The following is a 19854-nucleotide window of genomic DNA, read 5'->3' on the forward strand; positions in this document are numbered from 1 at the left end:
ATGTGTGCTTTAATAAGGAGCGGTTGAGAAAGTCTCAATTGCACAAGCCCTTTGTTTTTCCTTTAGTCATTAGTGTAAATCAGATTGCCCCTTTTTAACTGCAGAGAATTAATATTTCTTCAGGTTCTTTGAGCTGTGTCAAAGCAGGAACATGGAGCCCATTCCATTGCTCTGTTTCGTGACCAGGCTTTTGTGGACAAAAATCTTATTGAATCCTTAGGCTGTTGAGGAGTTTGGTTCTGAGGGAGAGCATTCCTGTTTGCAGATCTGCTCTTCACACCTTCAGAATCTTTGTTTTATTCCCACTCTCCTGCCTTCCCTGCCTCTTAACTATAGCCTGACACAGTGTGAATTCTGGGGCCCTGTGTGTCCATGTTTTTCTTAATGAGAAGTCATATTGGGGGTTGATTGCTAGGGACTTGGTGGAGGATGGATTCAGGTGAAATGGGTTCCTTCTCTCAGGTCGACCTGTCTCAGCTTCCAGTAATAAAACTTTTCTTCCCAACCTAGAAGAGTGCCACATGGACTGACTACTCAGCCTCCTTCAAAATGTTTGTCTGAGAAACTAACCATGCCTCAAGTGCTAAAGCCTGTCAATTTATCTGGTTGTGACAACCCTGTCAGTACCCTCTTTTTTGTGTTGCACAGTCCTAATGATGTATTTATAACTCTGACTTTTTTTTTTAAATTCAATGCAAGATCCTCATAGAACACGGACCAACCACCAAACAAATGGAAACACCCAACCCAAAGCACTCACCTGTTTGGTAAATTGACAAGCACTAAGATGGAGACAGACATAGTGTGGACACTTTGTTGTGAAAAACGTGAACTCAGGAGGACACCACCGGTTTCTTGAGTGCTCTGGCTGCTTGGGTTCCTGGCATGCTGATTTGTGACTTAAGATTAAAATCACATTGCCAGGGATTACCACGCAACCATGACCTTGGCTGCTCTTCCAGAAGCCATAGATAATGTCCATAGGTGTGCGGAAAAATCCTCTTGCGGTAGAGCTTACTTGGAAACAGAAGAAAGAAGCAACCGTCGAAGATGCCCTCCAGCCCTTTAATAATGCTCAGAGGATGACCTCTCTAACAAGGTGCAGAGCTTAGCTGATTGGTGAACAGTAATTGATTTCCTCTTTGTTCACAGTGGCTAAGTTCTGCACCTGAAGAGAAGGTGAGATGGGAACATGAAGTGTGAGCCTGACTGGGCACTGAGATTGCTGGCTGAGTCGCACCACTTATTAAGTGGCCATTTTCTGAGAGATGCAGGTGTAAAAGCCATGTGTGTACGTGGAAGAGAGAAAAAGAGACGGCAAACAGACTGAAGAATGTACTTCATCCTGTCAAGAATATAAGAATCACCTGCAAGTGCGTAGGCTTGTCTCCATCATAGAAACCTAAACCTGTGCTGATTCCCCTTGTCTGGAAGGTAAAACCTACTTGGGTGTGATAAGAACTATTATTATGGAAACTTGAGACCACAGAGAAAGTCATGGAGGTCAGTGAAAGCTGTGTAAAGATGTGTATGGGTATGTTTACGAGAATTGCTCGTCTTCCGATTTGATGGTTTGGCAAAATGTCCTTTGTGTTTGTAGCCTCCACTCTTTCTGGTCTTCTCCAGTGATTGGCTGGTTCCCAGCGGAGCTTCCAGGTAGCAGGTAGCAGGGCTGCTGTTCTCAGCTGTTGACTGGACCCGCCCTCCGGTGCCTACTGAGCTGATAACAGTTCTGATTTTACACACTGGCTCAGTTCAGCAGGAACAGGAGTCGAGCCCGAGAGCAAAAAAGACAACACCCTTTTTGTAAAGGGCCCAGATGCTGACCAGAAGCATACCTGCCAGGGTGAAGACGGCCCCAAGCACCTACTGCAGCAGCTTGATGGAAAGTGCTAGTGGTTCAAAGAATAAGGGGGAAAAAACCTGAATGCTTCTATGAGATGTTTTTGTGTATATTGTTTGCAGAATCACAAAGATGTACAGATACAAAGAGAGTGTACGTAAGCCCCTAAAACTTGAATTTGGTTAACTTACTGTGATTTTTCTAGCAGTATATAGACTGGAGTTTTTTGTCTCCTGTTGCTTACATCCTCTAAAAACCATAAAGACATATTCAGGTGTTCCGTTGTGTTTCTACCAGAAGAAACCTTGGCTGTAATTTTTTTCATCCTGTAGCAGTCCAGGTGGTGGTCAAGCTCATACCATGCATTTTGAATGCAAAGCAGTAGGATTGCAAATCCCAGACTTAGAGTTATGGGCTCTGGACACCATTCTCTTCCTGTGCCCCCCAGTGAATCTTTTTTTCCCAAAGCCGAGTGGCAAGGAATACAAAGACACCTCTTTATTGAGACCCTTTACAAGAATTCCTTCGTTGGGACTGAGTAATAAATTTTATTGCTGTTTCCTTTGCAGGAAAGATCACAGAGAGATTCTTTTAATATATCTACTCCTAAACCCTGGTGGTACTAGGATTTCATTGACCCTGGACATCAAAGGAAGGATTATATGACTACTAAATCAATCAGCTGACAAAAAACATTTCTTTCTTTTTGCTTATCTCTCCCATAGGCTTCTTTCAAGTGAACGTATAGAAAAAGAAACTCCACACACAAGCTTACATATATGTTCACACACAGGACCTCATTGTGAGAGCTCCAGCTTATTTCATACAACATGCCCACTCCAGAGTTTTGCGTGTGATTCTGATCTGCCATGACAATCTCTATGCAGACATTCGAGCATCTGGTAAAACCTGCTGAAAAGTAGTGGTTCCTTCAGCGTATGGGAGTTCCAGAAAGCACATGGTTTCTATGTAGTGGGGCCAGCCAGTGGCCAGATGTATTTGGTGTTCTTCCTCCATGCCATTTCAGCCACTTATTCCCAGATTGTTTTTTGTAGATACCCACATTTGGAATTTTGTTCTGAATTTTTCCAGGTAGTTTTAAAAAGGGTTATGCAGATACACAGAACAAGTTTAAAGATTCTCTAGGTAAAATATAATTTACAGAGCACTAAAATATCTCCTTCTAAGATGTTTCATTACAAACATTACTGCCTGAGTTTTAGTAAATTATTGATGTTCTTAGAGATGTTTCAAATGGAAAAAAAAGACATAGTGGATTATTTAAGATAACTTGTATTGAAAGGGAAATAGTTTCTTCTCATATGGAAAGGATTCCAATCAGGTAACAGCACATGTGGATTTATTTCTCCGTTTTTGTGGGAAGAGATAAAGAAATGATTTTAGACCTTAATGCAAAAAAAGCACTTTTCCTCTCTTGCCAACGAGCCAACAGCACTTGACCTGGAACTCTTGGATAGACTAATGGTGCTTTGAATATGCTACGGGATATCAGGAATCCCCAGCTTGTGATGACTATGCCAGAGTCTGGCTCTCAAGCCCCAGAGCAGAAGTGGAAAGCTGCACCTCAAAGGGAGAAAACCAAATATTTGTTTTCAAAGTCTAGGATTTGCCAGAGGCCCTTTACTTTCATTCCTATTACCCAGTTACATGAAGTCCTGGCAAATACTTTCTGCTTTAGAAGCCCTTTGTGGGCAAAGCGTCAGTTCTCAACTAATTTGCCCATCTGTAATACTCAAAGAAGATTTTCCTCCAAAGATTTGCCCTGTTGAGCTTTACGAATAGTTACGTGTTTACCATGTGCAAATGTCTTTAATTATCTTATGTGCCACAATGGTGGGGAAAATGTGTAAATTAGGTTTTATGTTATTGTTGTATTTTTTTTTAAATAAAACAAATCTACTTTTGTAAGATGACGATAGAATAAATTTTTTCCCTTCATTATTGCGTGTCTGTGGTTGACTCTGATGTGAAATGAGGAAGGGGTTATACTGTATATAAGGCAAAGATAACTTTTATCTAACATCATGTTTCTGTGGCAGTTTTTTCCGTTGTGTATTGAACCCAAATCAGCACCTACCTCAAATGGAATGGTAGAAACTAACCACCCCAGTGTTTCCTTTCCAGAAATCAAAGCCAAACCTTTCTTTCTGCACCAATCATTAAGGCAGAGTCCTGCTGGTGATTTGGGTAGGATTGTACACAGGGGTCTTTTTTAATCCCCTTTCTCTTTTATGCCATGCTTCACCAAAGTCCCCAAACTTGCTTTTAATTACCTGGGTTATGGCCAGTCAGCAACTTTAAAGTTCAGTCTTTCAGACTCAGGATTAGGAGATAGTTCCCTACCCTGCTGGGCCAGCTCCTGCACTGGCTAGCAAAGGAGTTGTGCCATCAAATGGACTTACAGACTGCTATTCATTAGAGTTTTATGCCCCATTTCACATGTTTTCACAGAGGTTATGTGGAGTACAGCTTTTGCTACTTTTCCTTTGTACAAATAGCAAAAACTTAGAAAAGCTTCCAGGTCTAAATACTAGGAAGGGATTCAGAGAGGACACATATATGGCCACCTTTATATACTCAAGATTTTCTTGGAGGCAAAATCGAAGACAGGATTTTTAAAAAAATCTTTCAAAATTGTATCCGGTAAGTGGGACTACTTCCTAGTATTTTGGGCTAAAAAGTATTTATTTTACGTCTAGTTTTAAAACATTTATTGTCAATAAAATATTGTCAATAAAAGTTATATCTGTTCTTGTTTAAAAATTATGTAGCACCAAATTTATGATATTACTACAGCTAAATAATACGCTCAGTGAAGTGAGCAAAACCAAGAGGACTTTGTACACAATAACAGCCACTTTATGCAATGACTAAGATTGTTAAACTGAAACCTTCTCAGCATTACCAGGATCTAAGATATCTCCAGAGGCCTCGGGATGGAAAATGCTGTCCACATCCAAAGAAAGAACTGTGGAAGTCGAATCGCTATCACTTATTTTTACCTTCTATTGAGTTTTGTTTCATCTTTCTGATGGTTCCTCCTATTGGTTTTAATTTTTACTTACAACTTCACTAATGTGAAAATATGTTTAATGGGTATGTAAATGTAAAGCCTATATATCAGATTGTGTGCCGTCTTGGGGAGGGTGGGGGGGAGGGAGGGGGAGAAAAATTTTCAACTCAAAAGCATATGGAAGTGATTGTTGATAAATCAAAGTAAATTAATAAAATTTAAAAAAATGAATAAATATCTAAAAGGTATTCCTCTAAAACATAAAATGAAATAAAAAGGTACCAGTGGGGGGGGGGGGGAGAACAGCTAAATAATAGCTTTAAAAAAAAAAAAGAGGATAGAGTGGCTTGGAAGTTAACGAAGATCCATCCTTTTGTGCTTGATCCTAAGTCTGCAGCTCAACCCGAAGCCATCTTGATGGATGTGAGTTTCTCATAGGAGGCATTAATGTAATCCTAATTCATGCCAGGTACAGAGAACTTGGCTCTCATCTACTCACAGTGTTATTAAATGTTTTTTGTGTCATGGACTCCCTCTGTCAGTCTGGTTAAACTTATGCATCCCTTTCAGAATAATGTTCTTAAATGCGTAAAATAATATCCTTTGTAGGAAACCAACTATACCAAAATATAATGATCAAAATACTTTAAAAAACAAACTGACAAAATAGGCTGAAGAGATGGGCAGGGGTTCATGGGGTCATGGATTTAGAACAGGCAAGGATCTTTGAGGAATAAGAAAAGAACTAATGTAGTTTTTGATACAAAGAATTCTAACCGACCAGGAATCTTTTCTTTTTCTTATCTTTTTTTTTTTTACCACTTTTGTATTTTATTGTGGAACTAAGTTTGTTTCCTTTACATCAGATATCCTGAGTGGAAGAGGGGCTGTTGCACACAAATATAAAAACATTACATAAGACTTTCACTGGAAATTAATTTTCTACATTAAATGTGATCTATAGGATAGAAGTGATGCAGGATTATTAGAAATAATACCATACACAGCTGCAGCCTGCTGTTCAGAATAAGAGAGAAGAGTGTGTAAGGTGCTTCTCAAGTCAGCTGAAGACTTTCTTCCCAAAGTCAGCAATAAAGGCAGCAGGGTGCAGATGGATCCCGGGGAGCCCTCCTTTAGTGGTATTGATGCTGCCGCTGCCCAGTGTGCCATGAGAGCTTTTTGGGGAGATTGGTGACTTTTAAAAGGAAACAGATGCTATTGGCTCTATCCTCTTAAACTCACTGACTAAAAATAAATTACATTGGTAACTTTCTTAGAATAAATAGGATATGAGTTGGAAGATGCAAACTGGTTCATTAGGCTAGTAGGGAGTCTATTAAAGGTGTCAAATAATTTTAACTAAAATTATCTTAGAGACAATGCATTCCATCTGATCTGGAGCAAAATGTTGCTGGAAAAGACAAAAGAGGTTAATAGGGAAAAATTAGGAGATAGAAGAGTGGTGGGTAGTAAGACTTAGGGCCTGTTAAGCTCTTCTAAAGGGAGTAATTTTATGATGGAGGAGAGAAGGAATGAAAATGACTGAAAATGACACACCAGAAGGCAGAGATGTTTTAAGAATTGGCAAAACCAAGCCAAGGGGTATAAGTTGACATTTAAAATATATCAAAGAAAATAAGAAAAATGGCATACTCTCCCATCTTAGGTCAGGTCAGAGGGTCATAGGATATTCAAACTATATTATTGAATCATTCAATTCTCTTATTTTATAGGTGGTGACTAGGCTTACCTAGGAATGGTCTGAGAAATAGTTAAGTCTGAATACATGTAATCAGAAATGGGAGGTGGTTTGATCAGAGCATCACTCTTTAGTGCCAGAAAGGGACTTTAAAGGTAATTTAATCCCATCTCTTCATTTTACATAGGAGAAAACTGAAGCTCAGATTAGTGAAGGAATTTGACCGTGGCCATATAGACAGTTCCTGGTAAAGCAGGGATGAGAAGCCGTATCTCCTGGCACAGAACCCAGATCCAGGGCTCTTATAAGATTATGTGCTATGGAGTGGAAAATAGCACTATAAGTATAGAAACATTCCCAACAGAACAAGCCAATGATAATAATAGCTAACATTTATATAGCACTTTCTTAGCAAAGCTATATGTACATAATACATACATGTATAGCTGTGTGTATGTATGTGTGTGTGTGTGTGTGTGTGTGTAAATAAATCAAACTAAACAGCATGAAAACTTGGGAAACTTTCTATTAGTGCCCCTTCCCAGCTACCTGAACCTTGCCCAGCAAATAAGTAATCCTCAAGCCAACCCAATTGGTTTTAAAGCAGAGGTTCTTTGGTTAGATTGCAAGTGGGGCATGCGTCTGTGAATTTGGATGGGAGAAAATAATATCTCTTTTCACTAGCTTTTGGTTTGTTTGGTAATCTTTTGTATTACATCTTATTTATTTAGGAACTTTATTCTTTGAAGGGGACTGTACTTCACCAAATGGCCAGAGGGGTTTATAACATATAAAAAATATAAATGCCTGTTATAAAGAGTGTGTAGGATGTCCAGCCTCTCCTAAGGGACCAAAAGGTTGAATCTGTGTTTGGAGAAAGGAGGGAATAGGAAGTGGATGATTTGGAAGTAGAAAGATAGCTAATATCTGCAGGCACATAGAGAAGACCTGTTGGGGATGAAGATGGTAAATTCCTTATACTCAATTCATTGGCTGCGTGTTAAATGTCTACAACAAGAAAGTCACATTTAGATAATGGAGATAAAGAGATAGAGCCAACACAGGTTTTGATCACAAGAATCTCGTCCTCAGGTGGGGAAAGGACAAATACACAAGTAATTTAAGGGAGAATGAATAGGAGGATGCAGGGAGCATGCTTTGAAAAATTTTATTAGAGATCCACTTCATGAGGTAAGATTTTTAGTAGGATGGCTTTATGGAGGGTTTGGCCTTTGAACTGGGTTTTGAATGACACCTTAGAAAAGTGACTAATTTTTGGTGAAACTGACCCCAAAATGACTAGGCTAACAACTCAGACTTTTGGTCCATTTTTTTTCACTAAGTAAGGACTCCGTTCAGAATCTGTGTGACGCATTCCCTACCTAACTATAAAAGATATTGACCACCTCTAATCTGAGAATGTTTTTTTTTAAAAAAGGATGAGAATGAAGTAATACTGTTAACATTGAGGTAATGCCTTGGGCTACAGAGTGATATTACAGGTGCCACAGAGTAAAAATGTGGAAGTATATAGGTTTTTATCATTCTCCTATATTTGTGCAAGAAAGTATGAAAGGAAAACTGTTTTCAGCTACTTGTCTTTAGGACCAGTGCCATCCTGTTTCTTTGTCCTGATAGGTAGAGGCTAATATTTTATATATATGTTATTCATTTGAAAACATGAAATCCTAATAATAATTAGAAGTAATCCTTTCCCTGATCTTTTTAAATACACATAAAAACAAAAACACATAAGAAATTATAGAATTGTTTGGAAGCAGAATTAAGACAAAAGCACAAAATTGGCTAGTTGTGGCTACAGTATACTCACCAATACATGTAATATACTTAGGTTGGTTGCCAATTCAGACTGGAAAAAAATTTTATTTTCCAATTAAGAGTTGGGGAAGGAGGAAGTAAACCGGCAAGGACTGTCTTTGAACCGTTAGCCCCAAGGCATAAAGATGGAGGAGAAAATGTTGTGTAGAGGAAAGGTCTAGTAGGTCACTATGGCCGAAATGTAGATTGAGATTAGTTTGGGGAGTGCGCAGCTGGTCGAGAAGGTGGTACCTAAGAATAGGATTTTGGCTTTTGGACCAGTGCTTAAAATATAGGGAGGGATGACAGATTCCTGGCCAGAGATGAAGTACACCTAACTAACAAAGGCTGGTAGGAATATATTTGCCAGGTATCATAGTTCTAATTAACAGTGCTTTGACTTTGAAAAGGTGGGAGTGGGCAGAGGTAAAGCTGTCTCTGTAACTCCCGAAGCTAGATACCAAGGAGAGTAGCTATCATGAAAAACGGAAGTTGAAACAGTCAGAAATTCGTAGCAAACAAAACCCCAAAAAAGGAGCCAGTAGTAAAATTTCTTGAAATTTTTTTAAAATTTACCCTAAATTTCTATGTGTCTACTCAAGTGCTCAAACCAAACACAAAACAAAAAACACCAAAACACACACACACACACACACACACACACACACACACACACACACACACACACACACACACACACTCTCCCCCAGCAAGAGGAACTTCATTTCCTAGTTGCAGAAAAATTTGACCCCATAGCTGTTATTGAAACTTGGACAGATCAATGTTGGAGCACGGTGGGGTGGTATTGTGTTGTATATTAAGATATTTCGTGTAAGAAAATTCAGCAGCCATAGGAGGAATGCATAGTGGAAGGCATATGGGTAAAGGTTAATGGAGATGGAAACAAGCAGTTTTGTCACTGAAGTATACTACAGACCACCTGTCACCTAGTACAGTGCCTAGCACTGAGCAGATACTTAATAAATGTGGTTGGTTGATTGAAAAAGGAAATTAGTTTGGGAAACAGATCACAAGTCTGGCACCGAAGCATGATATAGTAGTGATGGGGGATTTAATTATCCAGACATCTGCTGGAGTTGTCTGCCAAAATCAGAATAGCTAATAACTCTTTTACTTGCCTTAATGATAATTTTATCCTTCAAAACACGAAGAAATCAACAAGGGAAAATTCTTCTCTGGATCCGATTCTCACCAACAGGGAGAAACTGTTGTTTGGGGTAGAAATGATGGGAAACCTGAGGAGAAGTGACCTTGTCCTCATAGATTTGTAATGGAGCAGAGGATATCCAAGCATAGGCTTATCTAGCGTTCTAGATTTCAGGAAAACAGGTTTCAGAAGAATAATAGGATTCTGTGGACTGAACTTCTCCATAGGAAGTCAGACCAGAAGGGATGGTAGAATGAGTGAAACTGATGACACAAAGGAAAATAATTCCAATTAGGAGGGGAAATGGGATTTGTTTAAAGAGATTAATGTGAATGCACAGGGAATCCAATAATCAAATTTAATAGAGAAGTATACAGAAGATGGAAGTAAGGGAATAGTGAATGAATCATGGCTCTGTTCTGAAAAAATGTTGGGTGCTAAACCTCAGAATGAGCCAAGGCTGTCAAGGGAAGCTGAAGAATGCCTCCTCCCTCCCAAAAAAAGGAGACTTTTTTTTTAACTATTTAGACATTTGGGGTTAAGTGACTTGCCCAGGGTCACACAGCTAGTAAGTGTCAAGTGTTTGGGCTGAGGTTGGATTTGAACTCGGGTCCTCCTGACTTCAGGGCCAGTGCTCTATCCACTAGCTGCCCCAACAGGAGACTTTTTAAAGCCATGTATTGAAGGGATAAAGAAAGGGTAGGACCTTTGGTTGCAATGGATAGAACATAAGTACTGACAACAGAAGGCATAGCTGCTTAATTTTCATTTTGCTTCTCTTTTCTCTACCAAGAAGAATGACTTTTGTTCTGTAAATGATAAAGTGGTTAACAGGGAAGTGATACTGGGGATAAGAAGGAAAATAAGAAGTCGCCTAGACGGGATGAAAAACTGGCAGATATGGTTGTTGAGCCATCATAATATTGGAAAGATCATGGAAATAGAGATACCACAAGACTGGAAAACGGAAACTGTCCTGGTTAAAAAGAAGAAATCTGACAACACTAGGCCAGTGATGTTGATCTAAATTCTTGGGAAATTCTAAAATGAATCATTTAACAGCTGGTTGGTAAATATCTAAAATGGCAAGTTATGATTACAAAGAGCAACATGACTTTGTCAAGAATTTGTGGTGGTTCAGTCATTTCAGTCATGTCTGACCCCATTTGGGGTTTTCTTGGCAAAGATACTGCAGTGGTCATTTCTTTCTCCAGTTCATTTTACAGATGAGGAAACTGAGGCAAATGGATTAAGTGACTTGCCTAGGGTCACAGAGTTAGGAAGTGTCTGAAGTCATATTTGACCTTGGATCTTCCAGACTCCAGGCCTGGTGATCCTAGTAGCCTTGTCAAGAATAGGTCATTCCAAACTAATTTTTTTTAATGTTTATTGATTTATTTTACAGGGTAGATGTCAGAAACTGTCTACCTAAACTGGTAGATGGAGACAATAATTTAGATACAGTTTACAAGGGGAAGTGAAGGGAGCGCACATTTATTAAGTGCCTACTGTATGCCAAACATTGAGTGAAGGCTTTCTAGATATTATTTCATACCTATATTCTAGCAGGACTTTTGATAAGGTATTCTTGTCAAAATGATGGAGAGATATGGACTAGATGTATGAATGTGCTAGTAAATGTTTAACAACGAGGTCTCTGAAGAGAAAAAGATGATGTATGCATGACACACTTAAAGTTTTATGGGCGTTATTAATCTTTTCTTCATCACTCTAATCTAGACAATCAATAAAATAAATTAAGCCCTGATTTGTAGCATGTACTGATTTTCAAGGTGTAAATGCTCACTCTGAATATTTAACAATGGGCTCTTTTACAAGCTGATATGAGCTGGATGCAGCAAACCCTTGACTAGATAGATGGTTATAGAATTGGGTGGATGTACAGATTCAAAAGGACAGCTAGGTGGCACAGTAGACAGAGTGCCTGGCCTAGAGTCAGGAAGACCTGTGTGGACCTTGGGCAAATCATTTAACTCTGCCTTAGTTTCCTCATCAGTAAAATGAGGTGGAAAAAGACAATGAAAACCAGTCTCTGCCAAGAAAACCCCAAAAAGGGCTCAGGAGGAGTCAGATGTGACTGAATAACAACAGACGGATTCAGAGTAGTTTTAATGTATTAATGCCAATGTGGGTGGAAGTCTCCATTGAAGTATCCTTGAGAGTACTTGGTCATTTCTTGTTTAAAATTTTTATCAGACTTGGAAAATGGCATGTAGATGGCATACTTACCCAGTTCCAATGACTGCGCTGGGAAGGATTGCTAACACACTAGAGAAGTGAATTCCCCTTCTCGGAACCGAGTTTGTATGACCACTTTGGAACATGCAACAGTGATTCCTTTGGGGCATATGGACTAGATAGATGCCATCGAAGGTTTCTTCCAACTCCCAAATTCTGGGATTCTGAATGACAATTGGGATCCAAAAAGATCTTAACAGATAATAGCATGAGACTGCACCTAATAAGATCAAATTAAAAAGAGATAAATGTGGAGTTAGGTACAAAAATCAACTTCACAGAAGATGGGGAGGCATAGTTAGAAGTTTGGAAAAGATCTGGGGGTTCTAGTGGGCTGCAAAAGCTCAAAATGAATCAGCAGTCCATTGGGTAAATCAAATAAGTTGATTTGATCCTGGGTTGCAGTGAGAGGAATAACTTACAGAAATAATGATAGTCTCTGTTCTCTGTCCTTATCAAACCTCATCTGGAGTACTGTGTTCACTGCTGGGTACCACAGTTTAAGAAATATATCAATAAATTGGAGAGCATCCAGAATTGTGAAAGGCCTTGAGGTCTAGTGCCTCTTCCCCCAATTATGTTGTGCTGATTTTGTATGTACTTACATAACAATATAGAACCATTCCTGTACCCCAGGGGGGCTGGGGGTACTTGCCCTTTTTAATTAAAGGGGTCCTCAGCTTTAGACCTACTCATATTGACCAGGTTCCGATCCTGGCCTCTAAAGAGAAGGTCAGGGTCTTTGTCTCAAACTCGTTGGCTCTTTACACCCTTAACTCAGAGTCCTGAGTAGAAGTTGTAGCTTCTCATTAGTCTAAGGTATCCGAAAAAGGGGAGTAGAAAGGTACTCAATGTGTAGTAAAGATGAGGTCTATAACAACTCTTTCTTTCTTACAAAATAAATGCTTGAGGGTGGAGCCAAGATGGTAGAGTAAAAGCAGTGAGCTTGCCCCCAGATCCCTCCAAAATAAATGCTTAAAACACAAAAGCAAACATACGTTGAGAGGTTTTCCTCTCCCTTTAAGATGACTATATCTACTCACCACATTTTCATGGGGATGGGTCGGGGCTGGGGGTGGGGGGGAAGGACCAAGATACCACTCTGGGTTTTCTATTTCATCTTGAAGAGCCAAGCTGAGCCAAAATACTAAAGGCTTTACTGAAAGTGGCCCAAGGTCCCACAAATCCCAAGGGAGCAGGGGGTGGGGGGGAAAGGGATCATACCTGTTTACATTTCATTGTACTCACGTATGGATGTGTTGTCTTCTGTGATAGAATATAAGCTCTATAAGGACTGGGGCTGTTTCATTTTTGTCTTTATGAATTCCTAGTGCCTGGCACATAACAGATGTTTAATAGAAGCTTGTTGATTTATTGAGTTCACATCACATGAGGATTGGTCGACCGACCAGGAGATGGAAAGGCAAAAGAAGACAATGAACGTTTTTTGACAATGGGAGAGACATTTGTGAATGAAAAAGCAATCACTAAATGCTTATTATGTGCCACACTCTGTGCTAAGCACTAGGGATACCAATACAACAAAGTTAAGACGGTTCTCAAGAACCCCATGTTCTAACTGGGGAGGCAATATATAAAAGAAAATTCAGCTGCAAGGCAGATGGGAATTCCCAGTAAACCTAAGGTTCCAGCACCTAGATAAATGGCAGGACCCAAGGCCTGTAGGTTAGATAAATAGGTCAGGAAATGTTGGATGTTTAGCCTGGAGAAGAGAAGACTAAGGTGGAACATGATATCAGTGTTTGAGTATTCAAAGTGCTGCATGTGCACGATGGACTACACTTGTTCTCTCTGGCCTCAGAGGCCAAAACCAGGAACATAGATGGGATTTGCAGAAGCAAATTAAGGTTTGATGTTGGGAAAAATGTCCTAACAACTTAAAGAGTTGTCCCAAAGTGGAATGGGCTGTTTCAAGAAGCCATGGAGCACCCCCATCTGGGTAGAGGAGAGAGGGTCTTTGAGCAAACGATGCATGACCACTTGTTATATGTTATATGTTATAATGGGAATTTCTGTTTGAAGTTATTCTAGATAGTCACTTCTGTCTCTCATATTATGTGATTCCATCTTCTTCTCCCAAAGAATTTTTGATCAAGGGTCCTATCTTTCTTCTTGACTCAAATCTCTCCAAAAATCTAAGTTTGCATGTTAGATTATGCACAGGTTTCCTCTTCTCTGACACAAATTCTAAAAGGAGTGGCCTCATCATTTCCATGCTAGTTTCTTTCTCATCGTTGGTTGATGAGAATCAGATCCAGAACTGAATTTCTCTTTTGTTATCTCCTCCACCTCTTGAATTAAGAAGAGTTAAACAATGATCAGCCTCCCTACTTTTGCAGAGAAAGGCAGAGCTCTGACAAATGTCCAGGTAAGGTAATCCCCCCCATTACCACTATGTTATTTATGTCTCTGAACCAGCCCTTTGAACAGTTCCCCAAATTCCTCTGTTTCCTCTTCCTGAGTGACCAGTAGCATAACCTCATGTTTCTGCTTTGATCGAGGTTCACCAATGGTTCATCAAATGGCATCCAGTATGCTTCCTTCAGTTGCTTCCTTGTTTGTCCTTCATTCTCAAAGAGGACCATGACATCACAAAGATGATGCCATGACATGCAAATGAATTGGATTTAGGTGAGGCAGGGCTGTGCAAAGTCACCAGCCTCACTTTCTCCTTGGGAGCCATCTGGGTCCAATGGGATCAGGACAACTGGAGATGGCTCCCAGTTGATGCCTAGCTTTACTTAAATGAATAAATATTTTTACATACAGTGCTGCTCTGTAACACTCTCCATCTTCCTTTACAAATCCTGTTCCTTCTGAATCAGGCATAGCCTTCTAAAGTCTTTGAGTCATGGATCTCATTCCACCAAGTCTCATTGATAACTATAATGTCAAATGTGCCTCCTTCCTTAGACTCTCTAGGTCACTTTGCTAGTTACCTATACTTTGTTCCTTTGTGCAGGGAAATCTGAGGTGTTGGATGTAATTGTTGGCTCCTTTCTTGGATTTTGTTTCCTGTGGATGGATTTCTGTGCGGTTCTCCTCCTCTTCTTACCTTAGAGCTACTCCCCGAGGCATGTTAGTTTGATCAATATACACAGGTAATTTTCTTTCCCTCCCCTTTTCCCACTTCATTTTCAGTTTAAAGCCTTCTTGATTACATTTGCATGACAGAGAAATGCATTTTTACCGGACTTTGTTAGGAATATTCCATCTTTGGCCTGGAGCTTTGTTGTTGTTGTCTAGTCATATCTGACTCTCCATGACCCCATTTGGAGTTTTCTTGGCAAAGATACTGGAGTGTTTTGCCATTTCCTTCTCCAGCTCATTTTACAGATGAGGAAATTGAGGTAAGCAGTGAAGTGGCTTGCACAGGGTCACACTAGCTAGTGAGTGTCTAAGGTCAAATTTGAACTCAAAAAGATGAGTCTTCCTGACTCCAGGCCCAGCACTCTGTCCACTGCACCACCTAGCGGTCCCTAGCCTGAAACCCATATTCCTATATTTTAAGCTCTTTTCCTATTTGTGTGTTTTCAGCTCTTCTTCTTCTTCAGCTCTTCTTCTTCTTCGCCGCAATGGGGTTAAGTTGCCAGAGTCACACAGCTAGTGAGTGTTATGTGTCTGAAGTCAGATTTGAACTCAGATCCTCCTGACTCTGAGGCCAGAGCTCTATTCACTGTGCCACCTAGCTGCCCCTCCAGCTTTTCTTTTTTACTGCCATATTATTAGCTGTCTGCTCTGAGGGGGTTTTTTGGGGGGGGCAGGAAGTGGTTCAAAAATAGTGATCCATAAATTGTATTGTAAAGCAGCAATCATCAAACTGCTTGGTACTGGTTAAGAAATAGAGTGATGGATCAGTGGAATAGGTGAAGTTTGCAAGACATGATCATCAATGACTATTGTAATCTATTATTTGATAAACCCAAAGACCCCAGCTTCTGGGATAAGAACTCACTATTTGACAAAAACTGCTGGGAAAACTGGAAAAGAGTATGGCAGAAACTAGGCATAGACCAAAATCTCACACCATGTACCAAAATAAAGTCAAAAAAGGGTTCATGATTTAGATATAAAGGCTGATACTGTAAGCAAACTGGGAGAGCAAGGAATAGTTTACCTATCAGATTTATGGAGAACAGAATTATTGATGAGAGAAATGCAAATCAAAACAACTCTGAGGTACCACATCATGCCTATCAGATTGGCCAACATGACAAAACAAGAAAATGATAAATGTTGGAGAAGATGTGGGAAAATTGGAACACTAATGCATTGCTGATAGAGTTGTAAAATGATCCAACCATTTTGGAGAGCAATTTGGAACTATGCCCAAAGGGTTATAAAAATGTGCATACCCTTTGAGCCAGCAATAGCACGCCTAGGGTTATATCCCAAAGAGATCATACAAATGGAAAAAAGGACCCACGTGTACAAAAATATTTATAGCAGTTCTTTTTGTGGTGGCAAAGAATTGGAAACTGAAAGGATACCCATCAATCAGGGAATGGATGAGCAAGTTATGGTATATGAATGTAATGGAATACTATTGTGCTATAAGAAATGATGAGCAAGAGACTTCAGAAAACCTGGAAAGACTTGATTGGACTGATACTGAGTGAAATGAGCAGAACCAGAGGAACGTTGTACACAGTAACAGCCACGTTGTGTGATGACTAACTTTGATAGATTTAGCCCTTCTCAGCAATGCAAGGATCTAAGACATCTCCAAAGGCCTCATGATGGAAAATGCTATCCACATCCAAAGAAGTTTGAATGTAGATAGAAACATACTATTTGCTATTTTTTTTCTTCTGTTGTGTTTTGCTTCCTCTTTCTGGTGGTTCCTCCTATTGGTTGTAATCCTTCACTAATGTGAAAATATGTTTAATAGGAAAGTATATGTATAGCCTATATCAGATTGTGCACAGTCTTGGGGAGGGAGGTAGGGAAGGAGGGAGAGAAAAATTTTAAACTTAAAAGCTTATGGAAGTGATTGTTGGTAAAAAAAAATTCATAGAGTTAAAAAAATAAAAAGAACATGACAAAAAAATTAAAAAATAGTAATCCAAATTATCCTTTCATTTTTTTAAAGCTCCATGAGTTAATTGAAAATTAACTAGTGGTATAGCTAAGACTTCATCTTTAACTGGAGTAACTAATCCAGTTGAGCAGCAAACAGAATTTAGCAGTGTTTAATGGAACTGGTTTTAGCTTTTCTTCCTGTTGCTGAAAAATACGATTGTATTTATCATTCACATGTTATCACCCTATTCCTCAGAATTCATGGCCTATGTTACAAACACGAAACAGGATAAACTTTTAGGCAAAAGGAAAAGGAAACTGCAGCAGTCCTTGACTTTATTAAGCCATCATGTGCCCATTCTTGGGCCTGCTGTTCTCCCACATGCTTGGAAGGAAGCAGGAGTGGTACTCATTCCCCCACACTTTCTTCTGGCTGCCTCAGATTCATTCGCCGCTGACCTCCCAATTAATCATCTTAGAAGAACTCATTGCTTGAGCCAACCTGAAATGGAGAGATAGCAGTGAGTTCTAGAGGAGACAGCTCCTGTCTACACCCACACACTAGTTAAAACTTATTCACTTGTTCCTTATTTCAATTTTTGGAACAAGAAATATCCCAGAGAAATGTGAGATGCAGCTGGGAACAAGGGTGTCTGAAGAGCAGCAGCATGAAGGACAGATGAAGAAGGCTAGCACCGTAGACCTCAGCTGCCCCCAGTGTCCATGTCCCGGAAATCCTTTCCTTCCTGCATCCCTGGTGTGACCCTCCATCGCCACTCAGGCTTTGTTTGGGATCCAGTAAAGGAAAGAGTAGTGCTGGAATGACTCACAGAAAGAAAAGGGCAGGAAATGGGTGGGATCAGTGAAGGAACTAAGGAGTTCCTCTGTCCTCTACTTTGATTTGACCTCTATTTTAAGGATTAAAGGAGTTAAGGCATTTGTTTTTATAGGAATTTCATGTTAACACATGGGGATAAAAGAGACAAAACACCAAAGTTTACTTCCTTGTTTTCAATATAGAAAGATCCTATATTAGCAAACACATGTGTGAATAATCTACTTTAAAGAAAATTAAATCTTACCTTTAAAAAAATCTAGAAAAATAGATTTCAAATGTATCTATTTAGCAGAGAACTAGCCCTATTGAGCTCAACACTTAGCATGCTTAAAATGCTCTGCTAGTGCAATCCCCACGTAGATTTTAGAGCACGTGCAGGCATTATGAAATTTCATCTGGGGATGAGGAGCCTCCTTGACTATGGAGCCAGAACTGGAATGTATTTGGAAAGCATTAGGCTCTCAGAGTCTGTCCCCTTGCTCCTTCCTATATGACTAAATTCAGGTGGGAGAAAATGCTGTCAGGGGAAAAGTCTTATGCGCTCCCTATCCAAGAATATATGGCCAAGGAATGTGCATCTTTGCATTTATTTTTCCTGTATCTCAGTAAAAGAGATGGGAGGTGACTACAACTTTTGGAGCTTCAAAATATCAGACCAAGTCACCAGGAGATGACGGTAGTGGGATCTATTACATGTTTTACAGCCAACTGCTTCAGTATTAGACCCTTTTAGGCTCTTTGGTTTTTTATTGTTATTATTGGGCAATTGGGGTTAAGTGACTTGCCCAGGGTCACACAGCTACTCAGTGTCAAGTGTTTGGTCTGAGGCCAAAGTTGGACTCAGGTCCTCCTGACTTCAGGGCCAGTGCTCTATCCACTGTGCCACCTAGGTGTCCCTAGCATTAGGCCCTTTTAAAGAACAAGGAGGTACCTTCTGGGCCCAGTCCAGCAGTGACTAAGACAGGATATAGCCAGTGACCATGCCATACTGGAACAAAAGCTTAGGGAGACCAATGCTCCACAGAAACTGACCCTAATGGTTTTACATATGAGAACTGTGAAAAAAAATTCTGCAACAAGTATCTCTGATAAAGGCCTCATTTCTCAGATTTATAGAAAACTGAATGAACTTTATAATAATACAAGTAATTCCTCAATTGATAAATGGTCAAAAGATATGAACAGGCAGTTTTCAGACAAAGAAATCAAAGCTCTCTGTAGTCATATGAAAAAATAAATTACTATTGATTAGAGAAATGCAAATTAAGACAACTCTGAGAAACCTTCCAGACTTTTGAAGAATAAATAATATAACCTCTTTATAAATGTGGGAAAAGATGGAATGCTATCCAATATCTTTTATAAGGGAAATGTACAGATTTTAAACCTAGCAAAGATAACAATAAAAATGAAATTTACAGATGATTTCCCTAAAAAATTCTAAAATTTTAGTCAATAGAACACTATACATGTATAGCTCTTGGGGTGTGTGATTCAGGGTGTTTTTCAGGTAAATTCAGAGACAATCACACTGACTCCCGCCCTTCTCTACTATAGACTTGTCTCTTTGTTAATTCTATTAGAGTTCAAAGCAGTCTAGTGACACCCACTAGAATAACCTCTGAAATTAGTTCTGGAATAATGTCAGAAATTAGCAAAATTCGTTCTGTAATCATTTTTGCTCCTACCCTAAAGTAAAATTCAGAGAATCTCTTCTCCCATGGGATAGTTTCTCCTCTCTCAAGCTTGAAATTAAAACTTGTACAATGAGATAAAAACATTGAGAGTGGATAATTTATTAGAAGTATTAAGGTAAAAACAAAGATAAACATTCAAACACCTGCCTGGGTGGTTTGGATAGGGGGTGGGGAAGGATAGGAATGGTTCTGAAGAACCATGGCTTAAACACTGAGGAAGGCAGAGGTAGAAAAGGAGTTGTTCAGTAGATTTCACTCTTGCCAGCCATCACAACCATCAGTTCATCCTTGCCTGTCCTATCACAGTCGTGACTGCCATGCTCCTGTCTTCTGTTCATTTCTTGTTCTCACTTCTCCGCCTCTCCTTCCCAGTTCCCTGAAGCTTAGATACAAATCGCTTCCTTAAAGCTGTTGGAACCCCAAAACAAAATGAACTCTCCTGAATACTGTACACA

At 39.6% G+C, this 19854-nt stretch overlaps 1 protein-coding gene across 1 annotated transcript in view; it reads left to right on the plus strand.

Annotated features, from left to right (window-relative positions):
- Positions 1 to 3805, plus strand: part of AOPEP (aminopeptidase O (putative)) — a 498190-nt gene extending 494385 nt beyond the window's left edge. The window contains 1 exon segment of the mRNA XM_020971658.2: positions 2569 to 3805. The gene's annotated coding sequence lies outside the window, so the exon portion shown is untranslated.
- The last annotated feature ends 16049 nt before the right edge of the window (positions 3806 to 19854 follow it).

Source organism: Phascolarctos cinereus, unplaced genomic scaffold, assembly GCF_003287225.1.
Source record: "Phascolarctos cinereus isolate Bilbo 61053 unplaced genomic scaffold, phaCin_HiC Scaffold_4;HRSCAF=312, whole genome shotgun sequence".
Lineage (NCBI taxonomy): Eukaryota > Metazoa > Chordata > Mammalia > Diprotodontia > Phascolarctidae > Phascolarctos > Phascolarctos cinereus.